Source organism: Oncorhynchus keta, unplaced genomic scaffold, assembly GCF_023373465.1.
Source record: "Oncorhynchus keta strain PuntledgeMale-10-30-2019 unplaced genomic scaffold, Oket_V2 Un_contig_13828_pilon_pilon, whole genome shotgun sequence".
NCBI classification, from domain to species: Eukaryota; Metazoa; Chordata; class Actinopteri; order Salmoniformes; family Salmonidae; genus Oncorhynchus; species Oncorhynchus keta.
Window position 1 is genome coordinate 46,170 of NW_026278381.1, and position 16,331 is coordinate 62,500.

Here is a 16,331-nt window from a genome sequence, read left to right on the forward strand (position 1 = left end):
GTTGTCTGGTTATCCTGTTGATGTTGTCTGGTTATCCTGTTGATGTTGTCTGGTTATCCTGTTGATGTTGTCTGGTTATCCTGTTGATGTTGTCTGGTTATCCTGTTGATGTTGTCTGGTTATCCTGTTGATGTTGTCTGGTTATCCTGTTATCCTGTTGATGTTGTCTTGTTATCCTGTTCATGTTGTCTTGTTATCCTGTTGATGTTGTCTGGTTATCCTGTTCATGTTGTCTGGTTATCCTGTTCATGTTGTCTGGTTATCCTGTTATCCTGTTGATGTTGTCTGGTTATCCTGTTCATGTTGTCTGGTTATCCTGTTGATGTTGTCTGGTTATCCTGTTGATGTTGTCTGGTTATCCTGTTGATGTTGTCTGGTTATCCTGTTGATGTTGTCTGGTTATCCTGTTGATGTTGTCTGGTTATCCTGTTCATGTTGTCTGGTTATCCTGTTCATGTTGTCTGGTTATCCTGTTGATGTTGTCTGGTTATCCTGTTGATGTTGTATGGTTATCATGTTGATGTTGTCTGGTTATCCTGTTGATGTTGTCTGGTTATCCTGTTATCCTGTTGATGTTGTCTGGTTATCCTGTTCATGTTGTCTGGTTATCCTGTTCATGTTGTCTGGTTATCCTGTTGATGTTCTCTGGTTATCCTGTTCATGTTGTCTGGTTATCCTGTTGATGTTGTCTGGTTATCCTGTTCATGTTGTCTGGTTACCCTGTTATCCTGTTGATGTTGTCTGGTTATCCTGTTGATGTTGTCTGGTTATCCTGTTGATGTTGTCTGGTTATCCTGTTGATGTTGTCTCGTTATCCTGTTATCCTGTTGATGTTGTCTGGTTATCCTGTTATCTTGTTGACGTTGTCTGGTTATCCTGTTGATGTTGTCTGGTTATCATGTTATCCTGTTCATGTTGTCTGGTTATCCTGTTGATGTTGTCTGGTTATCCTGTTGATGTTGTCTGGTTATCGTGTTATCCTGTTCATGTTGTCTGGTTATCCTGTTGATGTTGTCTGGTTATCCTGTTATCCTGTTGACGTTGTCTGGTTATCCTGTTGATGTTGTCTGGTTATCCTGTTGATGTTGTCTGGTTATCCTGTTATCCTGTTGATGTTGTCTGGTTATCCTGTTGATGTTGTCTGGTTATCATGTTATCCTGTTGATGTTGTCTGGTTATCCTGTTGATGTTGTCTGGTTATCCTGTTATCCTGTTGATGTTGTCTGGTTATCCTGTTGATGTTGTCTGGTTATCCTGTTCATGTTGTCTGGTTATCCTGTTGATGTTGTCTGGTTATCGTGTTATCCTGTTCATGTTGTCTGGTTATCCTGTTGATGTTGTCTGGTTATCCTGTTATCCTGTTCATGTTGTCTGGTTATCCTGTTATCCTGTTGATGTTGTCTGGTTATCCTGTTCATGTTGTCTGGTTATCCTGTTGATGCTGTCTGGTTATCCTGTTGATGTTGTCTGGTTATCCTGTTGATGTTGTCTGGTTATCCTGTTGATGTTGTCTGGTTATCCTGTTGATGTTGTCTGGTTATCCTGTTGATGTTGTCTGGTTATCCTGTTGATGTTGTCTGGTTATCCTGTTGATGTTGTCTGGTTATCCTGTTGATGTTGTCTGGTTATCCTGTTGATGTTGTCTGGTTATCCTGTTCATGTTGTCTGGTTATCCTGTTGATGTTGTCTGGTTATCCTGTTGATGTTGTCTGGTTATCCTGTTATCCTGTTGATGTTGTCTGGTTATCCTGTTGATGTTGTCTGGTTATCCTGTTGATGTTGTCTGGTTATCCTGTTATCCTGTTGATGTTGTCTGGTTATCCTGTTATCTTGTTGACGTTGTCTGGTTATCCTGTTGATGTTGTCTGGTTATCCTGTTATCTTGTTGACGTTGTCTGGTTATCCTGTTCATGTTGTCTGTTTATCCTGTTCATGTTGTCTGGTTATCCTGTTGATGTTGTCTGGTTATCCTGTTGATGTTGTCTGGTTATCCTGTTGATGTTGTCTGGTTATCCTGTTGATGTTGTCTGGTTATCCTGTTGATGTTGTCTGGTTATCGTGTTATCCTGTTCATGTTGTCTGGTTATCCTGTTGATGTTGTCTGGTTATCCTGTTATCCTGTTGACATTGTCTGGTTATCCTGTTGATGTTGTCTGGTTATCATGTTATCCTGTTGATGTTGTCTGGTTATCCTGTTGATGTTGTCTGGTTATCCTGTTGATGTTGTCTGGTTATCCTGTTGATGTTGTCTGGTTATCCTGTTGATGTTGTCTGGTTATCGTGTTATCCTGTTGATGTTGTCTGGTTATCCTGTTGATGTTGTCTGGTTATCCTGTTGATGTTGTCTGGTTATCCTGTTATCCTGTTGATGTTGTCTGGTTATCATGTTCATGTTGTCTGGTTATCCTGTTGATGTTGTCTGGTTATCCTGTTGATGTTGTCTGGTTATCCTGTTCATGTTGTCTGGTTATCCTGTTGATGTTGTCTGGTTATCCTGTTGATGTTGTCTGGTTATCCTGTTGATGTTGTCTGGTTATCCTGTTGATGTTGTCTGGTTATCCTGTTGATGTTGTCTGGTTATCCTGTTGATGTTGTCTGGTTATCCTGTTGATGTTGTCTGGTTATCCTGTTGATGTTGTCTGGTTATCCTGTTATCCTGTTGATGTTGTCTGGTTATCCTGTTGATGTTGTCTGGTTATCCTGTTATCCTGTTGATGTTGTCTGGTTATCCTGTTGATGTTGTCTGGTTATCCTGTTATCCTGTTGATGTTGTCTGGTTATCCTGTTCATGTTGTCTGTTTATCCTGTTGATGTTGTCTGGTTATCCTGTTGATGTTGTCTGGTTATCCTGTTGATGTTGTCTGGTTATCCTGTTGATGTTGTCTGGTTATCCTGTTGATGTTGTATGGTTATCCTGTTATCCTGTTGATGTTGTCTGGTTATCCTGTTGATGTTGTCTGGTTATCCTGTTGATGTTGTCTGGTTATCCTGTTGATGTTGTCTGGTTATCCTGTTGATGTTGTCTGGTTATCCTGTTATCCTGTTGATGTTGTCTGGTTATCCTGTTGATGTTGTCTGGTTATCCTGTTGATGTTGTCTGTTTATCCTGTTGATGTTGTCTGGTTATCCTGTTGATGTTGTCTGGTTATCCTGTTGATGTTGTCTGGTTATCCTGTTCATGTTGTCTGTTTATCATGTTATCCTGTTCATGTTGTCTGTTTATCATGTTATCCTGTTGTCATCCTTCTCTCATCTATTTGGTCTTCCATTCTCCTTTTCTTTCGTCCGAGGCCCCACAGGTTACATTCTTCCATTCTGCTCTCTCAGGCCACCAGCTTGTTTATTAGCTTTAGGCTGCGTCCCAAATGGAACCCCAAGGGTTCCAAAAGGGTTCTTCGGCTGTCCCCATAGGATAATCCTTTGAAGAACCATTTTTTGTTCCATGTAGAAAACTCTGTGTACAAGATTCTACATGGAACTCAAAAGGGTTCTACCTGGAACCAAAAAGGGTTCTTCAAAGGATTCTCCTATGGGGACAGTCGAAGAACCCTTTTATAGGTTCTAGATAGCACTTTTTTTTCTTCCTAAGAGTGCACTACTTTTGAGTTGAGCCCTATGGGACTAGGGTGCCACTTGGGACGAAAGCTTACTTTTCCCAAGCCTTCTACAGCCCAGTCATTTCTCTGATCTGGTCACATTGGTGCGGTTTAACCTGATTACTATCAGTGATGTGTTCTTACAGAATGGCATCACGTTTTCCCCTGTTCAGGATACGGTGATAATACTGTGTTATCATTGGAGAGAACAACATAAAGCATCCATAGTGACCTGTGTGTAGTCTGTCTCTAGGATACAGGAAGCCAGACTAGCCCGTGACCTGTGTGTAATCTGTCTCTAGGATACAGGAAGCCAGACTAGCCCGTGACCTGTGTGTAATCTGTCTCTAGGATACAGGAAGCCAGACTAGCCCGTGACCTGTGTGTAATCTGTCTCTAGGATACAGGAAGCCAGACTAGCCCGTGACCTGTGTGTAATCTTTGTTTCTAAAATACAGGAAGCCAGACTAGCCCGTGACCTGTGTGTAATCTGTCTCTAGGATACAGGAAGCCAGACTAGCCCGTGACCTGTGTGTAATCTGTCTCTAAGATACAGGAAGCCAGACTAGCCCGTGACCTGTGTGTAATCTGTCTCTAAGATACAGGAAGCCAGGCTAGCCCGTGACCTGTGTGTAATCTGTCTCTAAGATACAGGAAGCCAGGCTAGCCCGTGACCTGTGTGTAATCTGTCTCTAGGATACAGGAAGCCAGACTAGCCCGTGACCTGTGTGTAGTCTGTCTCTAGATACAGGAAGCCAGACTAGCCCGTGACCTGTGTGTAATCTGTCTCTAGGATACAGGAAGCCAGACTAGCCCGTGACCTGTGTGTAATCTGTCTCTAGGATACAGGAAGCCAGACTAGCCCGTGACCTGTGTGTAATCTGTCTCTAGATACAGGAAGCCAGACTAGCCCGTGACCTGTGTGTAATCTGTCTCTAGGATACAGGAAGCCAGACTAGCCCGTGACCTGTGTGTAATCTTTGTCTCTAAAATACAGGAAGCCAGACTAGCCCGTGACCTGTGTGTAATCTGTCTCTCAGATACAGGAAGCCAGACTAGCCCGTGACCTGTGTGTAATCTGTCTCTAGGATACAGGAAGCCAGACTAGCCCGTGACCTGTGTGTAATCTTTTGTCTCTAAGATACAGGAAGCCAGGCTAGCCCGTGACCTGTGTGTAATCTGTCTCTAGATACAGGAAGCCAGGCTAGCCCGTGACCTGTGTGTAATCTGTCTAGGATACAGGAAGCCAGACTAGCCCGTGACCTGTGTGTAATCTGTCTCTAAGATACAGGAAGCCAGACTAGCCCGTGACCTGTGTGTAGTCTGTCTCTAGGATACAGGAAGCCAGACTAGCCCGTGACCTGTGTGTAGTCTGTCTCTAGGATACAGGAAGCCAGACTAGCCCGTGACCTGTGTGTAGTCTGTCTCTAGGATACAGGAAGCCAGACTAGCCCGTGACCTGTGTGTAGTCTGTCTCTAAGATACAGGAAGCCAGACTAGCCCGTGACCTGTGTGTAGTCTGTCTCTAGGATACAGGAAGCCAGACTAGCCCGTGACCTGTGTGTAGTCTGTCTCTAGGATACAGGAAGCCAGACTAGCCCGTGACCTGTGTGTAGTCTTTGTCTCTAAGATACAGGAAGCCAGACTAGCCCGTGACCTGTGTGTAGTCTGTCTCTAGGATACAGGAAGCCAGACTAGCCCGTGACCTGTGTGTAATCTGTCTCTAAGATACAGGAAGCCAGGCTAGCCCGTGACCTGTGTGTAGTCTGTCTCTAGGATACAGGAAGCCAGGCTAGCCCGTGACCTGTGTGTAATCTGTCTCTAAGATACAGGAAGCCAGACTAGCCCGTGACCTGTGTGTAATCTTTGTCTCTAAGGTGCAGGAAGCCAGGCTAGCCCGTGACCTGTGTGTAATCTTTGTCTCTAAGATACAGGAAGCCAGACTAGCCCGTGACCTGTGTGTAATCTGTCTCTATGATACAGGAAGCCAGACTAGCCCGTGACCTGTGTGTAATCTTTGTCTCTAAGATACAGGAAGCCAGGCTAGCCCGTGACCTGTGTGTAATCTTTGTCTCTAGGGATACAGGAAGCCAGACTAGCCCGTGACCTGTGTGTAATCTGTCTCTAAGATACAGGAAGCCAGACTAGCCCGTGACCTGTGTGTAATCTGTCTCTAAGATACAGGAAGCCAGACTAGCCCGTGACCTGTGTGTAATCTGTCTCTAAAATACAGGAAGCCAGACTAGCCCGTGACCTGTGTGTAATCTGTCTCTAGGATACAGGAAGCCAGACTAGCCCGTGACCTGTGTGTAATCTTTGTCTCTAAGATACAGGAAGCCAGACTAGCCCGTGACCTGTGTGTAATCTGTCTCTAAGATACAGGAAGCCAGACTAGCCCGTGACCTGTGTGTAGTCTTTGTCTCTAGGATACAGGAAGCCAGACTAGCCCGTGACCTGTGTGTAATCTGTCTCTAGATACAGGAAGCCAGACTAGCCCGTGACCTGTGTGTAGTCTTTGTCTCTAAGATACAGGAAGCCAGACTAGCCCGTGACCTGTGTGTAATCTTTGTCTCTAGGATACAGGAAGCCAGACTAGCCCGTGACCTGTGTGTAGTCTGTCTCTAAGATACAGGAAGCCAGACTAGCCCGTGACCTGTGTGTAATCTTTGTCTCTAGGATACAGGAAGCCAGACTAGCCCGTGACCTGTGTGTAATCTTTGTCTCTAAGGTACAGGAAGCCAGACTAGCCCGTGACCTGTGTGTAATCTTTGTCTCTAAGATACAGGAAGCCAGACTAGCCCGTGACCTGTGTGTAATCTGTCTCTAAGATACAGGAAGCCAGACTAGCCCGTGACCTGTGTGTAATCTGTCTCTAAGATACAGGAAGCCAGACTAGCCCGTGACCTGTGTGTAATCTGTCTCTAAGATACAGGAAGCCAGGCTAGCCCGTGACCTGTGTGTAATCTTTCTCTAAGATACAGGAAGCCAGCTAGCCCGTGACCTGTGTGTAATCTGTCTCTAAGATACAGGAAGCCAGACTAGCCCGTGACCTGTGTGTAATCTTTGTCTCTAAGGTACAGGAAGCCAGACTAGCCCGTGACCTGTGTGTAATCTTTGTCTCTAAGATACAGGAAGCCAGACTAGCCCGTGACCTGTGTGTAATCTTTGTCTCTAAGGTACAGGAAGCCAGACTAGCCCGTGACCTGTGTGTAATCTTTGTCTCTAAGGTACAGGAAGCCAGACTAGCCCGTGACCTGTGTGTAATCTTTGTCTCTAAGATACAGGAAGCCAGACTAGCCCGTGACCTGTGTGTAATCTGTCTCTAAAATACAGGAAGCCAGACTAGCCCGTGACCTGTGTGTAATCTTTGTCTCTAAGGTGCAGGAAGCCAGACTAGCCCGTGACCTGTGTGTAATCTTTGTCTCTAAGATACAGGAAGCCAGACTAGCCCGTGACCTGTGTGTAATCTTTGTCTCTAAGATACAGGAAGCCAGGCTAGCCCGTGACCTGTGTGTAATCTTTGTCTCTCAGATACAGGAAGCCAGACTAGCCCGGGATAATGAAGCCTGTGAAGAAAACCCTCCAGGACTCTAATGAGATGGTGGAGAAGTGAGTAGACCCCGCCCCTACCGAGTATTCTCCTGTCTGATTGGTAGCTTGTCTCACCTTTCTCTTCCCTGATTGGTGACTTACCTCACCTACTCTGCTGGTTGGTCACTTTGGTCCAATATTCTTCCTGATTGGTGGCTGGTCTGGACCTTCTCCCTGTCTGATTGGTGGCTGGTCTGGACCTTCTCCAGTCTGATTGGTGGCTGGTCTGGACCTTCTCCCTGTCTGATTGGTGGCTGGTCTGGACCTTCTCCTGTCTGATTGGTGGCTGGTCTGGACCTTCTCCCTGTCTGATTGGTGGCTGGTCTGGACCTTCTCCCTGCTGATTGGTGGCTGGTCTGGACCTTCTCCTGTCTGATTGGTGGCTGGTCTGGACCTTCTCCCTGTCTGATTGGTGGCTGGTCTGGACCTTCTCCCTGTCTGATTGGTGGCTGGTCTGGACCTTCTCCCTGTCTGATTGGTGGCTGGTCTGGACCTTCTCCCTGTCTGATTGGTGGCTGGTCTGGACCTTCTCCCTGTCTGATTGGTGGCTGGTCTGGACCTTCTCCCTGTCTGATTGGTGGCTGGTCTGGACCTTCTCCCTGTCTGATTGGTGGCTGGTCTGGACCTTCTCCCTGTCTGATTGGTGGCTGGTCTGGACCTTCTCCCTGTCTGATTGGTGGCTGGTCTGGACCTTCTCCCTGTCTGATTGGTGGCTGGTCTGGACCTTCTCCCTGTCTGATTGGTGGCTGGTCTGGACCTTCTCCCTGTCTGATTGGTGGCTGGTCTGGACCTTCTCCCTGTCTGATTGGTGGCTGGTCTGGACCTTCTCCCTGTCTGATTGGTGGCTGGTCTGGACCTTCTCCCTGTCTGATTGGTGGCTGGTCTGGACCTTCTCCCTGTCTGATTGGTGGCTGGTCTGGACCTTCTCCTGTCTGATTGGTGGCTGGTCTGGAACTTCTCCCTGTCTGATTGGTGGCTGGTCTGGACCTTCTCCCTGTCTGATTGGTGGCTGGTCTGGACCTTCTCCCTGTCTGATTGGTGGCTGGTCTGGACCTTCTCCCTGTCTGATTGGTGGCTGGTCTGGACCTTCTCCCTGTCTGATTGGTGGCTGGTCTGGACCTTCTCCCTGTCTGATTGGTGGCTGGTCTGGACCTTCTCCCTGTCTGATTGGTGGCTGGTCTGGACCTTCTCCCTGTCTGATTGGTGGCTGGTCTGGAACTTCTCCCTGTCTGGTTGTCTGAATGGTGTATCTCCTCTTCTTCTGTATTGGTGATTCCCCCAGGCTGACATCTACTGCTATAGTGGTTCCTGCTTTAAAAGTTGGGAGCTGACGCTGCGGGACTTAACTCCACTCCAGTTTATATATATATATATAACATGTCTTACTGAGCCTTTCCATAAGTCCACTCCAGTTTCTTCAACTGTCTTCTGACTGTGATTAGAGCGATGTTGATGTTGTGCTGTGATGTCAGCAGATTACAGATGGTCTTTACCGATCCATCGTCATCCTCATTCATCAGTGAGTCGACGGCTTGAATAGTCTCTCTGGAAATGGAATACAATGTAAACATGTGCAGCAGACAGTAAAGACCAGCAGTCGATTCATTTCAGCATTATTTTTTAGCATGATTAGATCCACTTTACAGTATTGTAGCCTACCGTACCTGATCATAGTCCTGGGCTTTACAGTATTGTAGTCTACTGTACCTGATCATTCTGCTGGGCTTTACAGTATTGTAGCCTACCGTACCTGATCATAGTCCTGGGCTTTACAGTATTGTAGTCTACTGTACCTGATCATTCTGCTGGGCTTTACAGTATTGTAGCCTACCGTACCTGATCATAGTCCTGGGCTTTACAGTATTGTAGTCTACTGTACCTGATCATTCTGCTGGGCTTTACAGTATTGTAGCTCACCGTACCTGATCATAGTCCTGGGCTTTACAGTATAGTAGCCACCGTACCTGATCATTCTGCTGGGCTTTACAGTATTGTAGCCTACTGTACCTGATCATTCTCCTGGGCTTTACAGTATTGTAGCCTACCGTACCTGATCATAGTCCTGGGCTTTACAGTATTGTAGTCTACTGTACCTGATCATTCTGCTGGGCTTTACAGTATTGTAGCCTACCGTACCTGATCATTCTGCTGGGCTTTACAGTATTGTAGCCTACCGTACCTGATCATTCTGCTGGGCTTTACAGTATTGTAGCCTACCGTACCTGATCATTCTGCTGGGCTTTACAGTATTGTAGCCTACCGTACCTGATCATTTTCCTGGGCTTTACAGTATTGTAGCCTACCGTACCTGATCATTTTCCTGGGCTTTCGAGGTCGGTGTAAAACAGGCATCTGATTATATTGTTTGTGAATGGCAATGTCCGTGACCAAAATCACCAAGTCTACCAGTACTTTTGAAATGTCTCCAGTAGATTTTCCATATTCCTCCTGAAAGCCCCAATCTGATCGCTTAAATGAATAGAGATCCTGGTCATGTTGTTACAGCATAATCAAAGTGAGGACGATCGGCGTTCTGCTGTATACTTATAGCCTGTTGTAACCTGAAAGTCACACCTTCCTCACCCCGCCCAAAACTCCACCCGTAACACAGTTACCATTCAAAAACACGCTGTTTATCTAAAAAAAAAGACATTGCGACCAAAGAGAACAGACAAAATTGACATCGTTCTCATCCAGACGGCTATAAGGAAGTGATGTCTGCTAAATAATCAATATTAGGTTTCTCCAGAAATAAAGAATTAAAAATAACACCCCACATCCCAATGCTGATAACCCAGGCTAAGATCTACTGGTATATAACTGTTGTCCTGTCCTATAGGTACATCCCAGTGCTGATCACCCAGGCTAAGATCTACTGGTATATAACTGTTGTCCTGTCCTATAGGTACATCCCAGTGCTGATGGCCCAGGCTAAGATCTACTGGAACAGGGAGAACTACCAGATGGTTGAGAAGATCTTCCCAGTCGGTGGAGTTCTGCAACGAACTAAGACACCTGGAAGCTCAACGTGGCTCACGTCCTTCATGCAGGAGAACAAGTACAAGGAAGCCATCGGCTTTTATAACCCAGCTAAGAAACACTGGTATAGAACGTGAGTTAACTGAGAGGGAGGAGATGGGGAGAGGGAGGGAGATGGGGGGGGAGGGGCTAAGATCTACTGGTATATAAGGGTTGAGTGAGAGAGGAGGGAGATCTGGGGGGGAGGGAGATCTGGGGAGAGGGAGGGAGATGGGGGAGAGGGAGATCCCAGTGAGGGATAACCCAGGGAGATCTGGGGGGAGAGGGAGTTGGGAGAGGGAGATGGGGAGATGGGGATAACTCCAGGAAGATCTACTGGTATATAATGGTCCTGAGGGAGGGAGATGAGTGAGAGATAAGAGAGGCTAAGGGAGATGGGGATAGAATGGAGATGGGGATAGAGGGAGGGAGATGGGGAGACCCAGGCTAAGATGGGGGAGAGGGAGGGACTGGGGGAGAGGGAGAGAGATGGGGAGAGGGAGAGGGAGATGGGGGAGAGAGGGAGGGAGATGGGGGAGAGAGGGAGATGCTGGGATAACCCAGGGGAGATGGGGGAGAGAGGGAGAGACATCCCAGTTCTGATAAGAGGCTAAGAGGGAGGGAGATGGGGGATAGAAGGGAGATGGGGAGAGGTAGATCCCAGTGCTGATAACCCAGGCTAAGATGGGGGACTGGGAGATAGATGGGGAGAGAGGGAGAGAGGGAGGGAGATCCCAGGGAGGGAGATAACCCAGGGAGAGAGACTGGGGGAGAAGGGTTGTCCTGGGGGAGATAGGAGATCCCAGTGGAGATGGCCCAGGCTAAGAGATGGGGAACAGGGAGAACTACCAGATGGGGAGAGAGGGAGAGATGGGGGGAGAGAGGGTGAGAGATGGGGAGAAAGGAGAGAGGGAGGGAGATGGGAGAGAGGGAGGGAGATGGGGGAGAAAAGGAGAGAGGAGGGAGATGGGGGAGAGAGGGAGATGGGGGAGAGAGGGAGAAAGATGGGGAGATGAGGGAGATGGGGGAGATGGGGGAGAGAGGGAGGGAGATGGGGGAGAGGGAGGGAGGGAGGTGGGGGAGAATGGAGAGAGGAGGGAGATGAGGGAGAGAGGGAGGGAGAAAGGAGAGGGAGGGAGATGGGGAGAGAGGGAGAGAGATGGGGAGATGAGGGAGATGGGGGAGAGAGGGAGGGAGGAGGTGGGGAGAATGGAGAGAGGGAGGGAGATGGGGAGAGAGGGAGGGAGAAAGGGGAGGGAGGGAGATGGAGAAAGAGATGGGGGGGAGATGGGGGAGAGGGAGATGGGGGGAGAGGGAGATGGGGAGATGGGGAGAGAGGGAGGAGATGGGAGAGGGAGATGGGGGAGAGGGAGGGAGATGAGGGAGAGAGATGGGGAGAGAGGGAGAGGGAGGGAGATGGGGGGAGAGGGAGATGGGGAGATGGGGAGAGAGGGAGGGAGATGGGGGAGAGAGGGAGATGGGGGAGAGGGAGGGAGATGGGGGGAGAGGGAGAGAGATGGGGGAGAGGGAGAGGGAGATGGGGAGAGAGGGGAGGGAGATGGGGGAGAGAGGGAGGGAGATGGGGAGAGAGGGAGGGAGATGGGGGAGAGAGGGAGAGGGAGGGAGAGAGAGATGGGGGAGAGAGGGAGAGAGATGGGGAGAGAGGGAGAGAGATGGGGGGAGATGAGGGAGAGAGGGAGGAGATGGGGGAGAGGGGAGGGAGATGGGGAGAGAGGGAGGAGATGGGGGAGAGAGGGAGGGAGATGGGGGGAGAAAGGAGAGAGGGAGGGAGATGGGGGGAGAGGGAGAGAGATGGGGGAGAGAGGAGATGAGGGAGGAGATGGGGAGAGAGGGAGGGAGATGGGGAGAGAGGGAGAGATGGGGGAGGAGAGGGGAGGGAATGGGAGAGAGGGAGGGAGATGGGGGAGAAAGGAGAGAGGGAGGGAGATGGGGGGAGGGAGATGGGGGGAGAGGGAGAGAGATGGGGGAGATGGGGAGAATGGGGAGAGAGGGAGGGAGATGGGGGGAGAGGGAGGGAGGGAGGGGGGAAAGGAGAGAGGGAGGGAGATGAGGGAGAGAGGAGGAGAAAGGGGAGGGGAGATGGGGGAGAGGGAGAGAGAGGGGAGATGAGGGAGATGGGGGAGAGAGGGAGGGAGGGAGGTGGGGGAGAATGGAGAGAGGGAGGGAGATGGGGGGAGAGGGAGAGAGGGAGGAGAAAGGATGGGGAGGGAGAGAGGGAGAAAGGAGATGGGGGAGAAAGGAGAGAGGGAGGGAGATGGGGAGGGAGATGGGGAGAAAGGAGAGAGGGAGGGAGATGGGGGAGAAAGGAGAGGGGGAGGGAGATGGGGGAGAGAGGAGAGAGGGAGGGAGATGGGGGATAGAGGAGAGAGGGAGGGAGATGGGGGAGAGAGGGAGAGGGAGAGAGATGGGGGGAGAAAGGAGAGAGGGAGAGAGATGGGGAGAAAGGAGAGAGGGAGGGAGATGGGAGAGAAAGGAGAGAGGGGGAGATGGGGGAGAAAGGAGAGAGGGAGGGAGATGGGGGAGAAAGGAGAGAGGGGGAGATGGGGGGAGGAGAGAGGGAGGGAGATGGGGGAGAAAGGAGAGAGGAGGGAGATGGGGAGAAAGAGAGAGGGAGGGAGATGGGAGGGAGATGGGGGAGAAAGGAGAGAGGGAGGGAGATGGGGGAGAAAGGAGAGAGGGAGGGAGATGGGGAGAGAGGAGAGAGGGAGGAGATGGGGGAGAAAGGAGAGAGGGAGGGAGATGGGGAGAGAAAGGAGATGGGGAGGGAGATGGGGAGGGAGATGGGAGAGAAAGGAGAGAGGGAGGGAGATGGGGGGAGAGAGGAGAGACGGAGAGAGATGGGGGAGAAAGGAGAGAGGGAGGGAGATGGGGAGAGAAAGGAGAGAGGGAGGGAGATGGGGAGGAGAGAGGGAGAGAGAGGAGAGAGGGAGGGATCACATACATTGCCTTCAGGAAAATATTCAGACCCCTTGACTTTTTCCACACTTTGTTACATTTACAGCCTTATTCTAAAATTGATTAAAATATTTTTTCCTCATCAACCTACACACAATACCCCATAATGATGAAGTAAAAAAAATTGTGCTAATTTATTACAAATAAAAACTGAAATATCACATTTACATAAGTATTCAGACCCTTTACTCAGTACTTTGGCAGAGATTACAGCCTTGAGTCTTCTTGGGTATGATGCTACAAGCTTGGCACACCTGTATTTGGGGAGTTTCTCCCATTCTTCTCTGCAGATCCTCTGAAGCTCTGTCAGGTTGGATGGGGAGCGCGCTGCACAGCTATTTTCACGTCTCTCCAAAGATGTTCAAGTCTGGGCGCCGGCTGGGCAACAAGGACATTCAGTGACTTGTCCCAAAGCCACTCCTGCATTGTCTTGGCTGTGTGCTTAGGTCTTCGTCCTGTTGGAAGGTGAACCTTCGCCCCAGTCTGAGGTCCAGGTTTTCATCAAGGATCACTCTATACTTTGCTTCGTTCATCTTTCCCTTGATCCTGACTAGTCTCCAGTCCCTGCCGCTGAAAAACATCCCCACAGCATGATGCTGCCACCACCGTGCTTCACCGTACAAATAGTGCCAGGTTTCCTTCCAGACGTAAAGCTTGGCATTCAGGCCAAAGAGTTCAATCTTAGTTTCATCAGACCAGGGAATCTTGTTTCTCATGGTCTGAGAGTCTTTAGGTGCCTTTTGACAAATTCCTAGCGGGCTGTCATGTGTCTTTTACTGAGGAGTGGCTTCTGTCTGGCCACTCTACTATAAAGGCCTGATTGGTGGAGTGCTGCACAGATGGTTGTCCTTCTGGAAGGTTCTCCCATCTCCACAGAGGAACTCTGGAGCTCTGTCAGAGTGACCATCAGGTTCTTGGTCACCTCTCTGACCAAGGTCCTTCTCCCCGATTGCTCAGTTTTACCGGGCAGCCAGCTCTAGGAAGAGTCTTGGTGGTTCCAAACATCTTCCATTTAAGAATGATGAGGCCACTGGGTCCTTCAACTCTGCAGAAATGTTTTGGTACCCTTCCCCAGATCTGTGCCTCGACACAATCCTGTCTTGAGCTCTAAGGACAATTCATTCCACCTCATGGCTTGGTTTCTTTCTCTGACATGCTCTGTCAACTGTGGAACCTTTCATATAGATAGGTGTGTGCCTTTCCAAATCATGACCAATCAATAGAATGTACCACAGGTGGACTCCATTCAAGTTGTAGAAACATCTCAAAGGATGATCAATGGAAACAGGATGCACCTGAGATCAATTTAGAGGGTCTCATAGAAAAGGCTCTGAATACTTATGTAAAAAAAAACATCATTCTTTTATTTTTATTTTTTTTCGCAAAAAATTCTAGAAAACTGTTTTCGCTTTCTCGTTTTGGGTTATTGTGTGTAGATTGCTGAAGAACATGTTTTATTTCATCCATTTTAGAATAAGGCTGTAACGTAGCAATGTTTTTGGGAAAAGTCAAGAGGACTGAATGCTTTCCTAAGGCACAGTGTAAAACCATTTCAATGTTTACGGGCCTCCTGTAGTGAACTACTGTTGACCGTAGTCATATAGACTATAGTTCTGTTGACCGTAGTCATATAGACTATAGTTCTGTTGACCGTAGTCATATAGACTACAGTTCTGTTGACCGTAGTCATATAGACTATAGTTCTGTTGACCGTAGTCATATAGACTATAGTTCTGTTGACCGTAGTCATATAGACTATAGTTCTGTTGACCGTAGTCATATAGACTATAGTTCTGTTGACCGTAGTCATATAGACTATAGTTCTGACCCCGTAGTCATATAGACTATAGTTCTGTTGACCGTAGTCATATAGACTATAGTTCTGTTGACCGTAGTCATATAGACTATAGTTCTGTTGACCGTAGTCATATAGACTATAGTTCTGTTCATATAGACTATAGTTCTGTTGACCGTAGTCATACAGACTATAGTTCTGTTGACCGTAGTCATATAGACTATAGTTCTGTTGACCGTAGGTCATATAGACTATAGTTCTGTTGACAGTCATATAGACTATAGTTCTGTTGACCGTAGTCATATAGACTATAGTTCTGTTGACCGTAGTCATATAGACTATAGTTCTGTTGACCGTAGTCATATAGACTATAGTTCTGTTGACCGTAGTCATATAGACTATAGTTCTGTATGACTATAGATTCTGTTGACCGTAGTCATAGACTATAGTTCTGTTGACCGTAGTCATATAGACTATAGTTCTGTTGACCGTAGTCATATAGACTATAGTTCTGTTGACCGTAGTCATATAGACTATAGTTCTGTTGACCGTAGTCATACAGACTATAGTTCTGTTGACCGTAGTCACAGACTATAGTTCTGTTGACCGTAGTCATATAGACTATAGTTCTGTTGACCGTAGTAGACTATAGTTCTGTTGACCGTAGTCATACAGACTATAGTTCTGTTGACCGTAGTCATACAGACTATAGTTCTGTTGACCGTAGTCATATAGACTATAGTTCTGTTGACCGTAGTCATACAGACTATAGTTCTGTTGACCGTAGTCATATAGACTATAGTTCTGTTGACCGTAGTCATATAGACTACAGTTCTGATGACCGTAGTACAGGATAATAAGGAGGGTCTGGTGATGTCATGCTGCTGTTGAAATTCTGTCTGCTCCCGCTGGCTGCATAGCTGGAACACTGTAATATACAGGAGTGTCCCTGCCGACGTAAACCCTCGGTCATATAGAGTATAGTTCACCCCTGGTGGGAGTCAGTGGCCAGACTACAGGATAATATGCAGGAGGTCTGGTGATGTCAGTGACTCTGAATGCAGTGGCCAGTCTTGCTCCCCTGGTGGGAAGTGCAGTGACTCTGAATGCAGTGAATGTGAGTGCAGTGACCTGAATGCAGTGGCCAGTCTCCCTGGTGGAGAGTGCAGTGACTCTGAACAGTGTAATATACTGGTGGGAGAGTGCAGTGACTTGAATGCGTAAACCTCTGGTGGGAACAGTGACTCTGAATGCAGTGGCCAGTCTCACCCCTGTACCCCAGTCTCACCCCTGGTGGGAGAGTGCAGTGGCCAGTCTCACCCCTGGTGGGAGAGTGCAGTGACTCTGAATGCAGT

The 16,331-nt window shown here is 48.2% G+C and overlaps 1 pseudogene; it reads left to right on the forward strand.

Moving 5' to 3' along the window:
• The window catches only part of LOC127918239 (tetratricopeptide repeat protein 30A-like), a 44,708-nt pseudogene that overhangs the window by 21,183 nt on the left and 7,194 nt on the right, over window positions 1-16,331 (forward strand).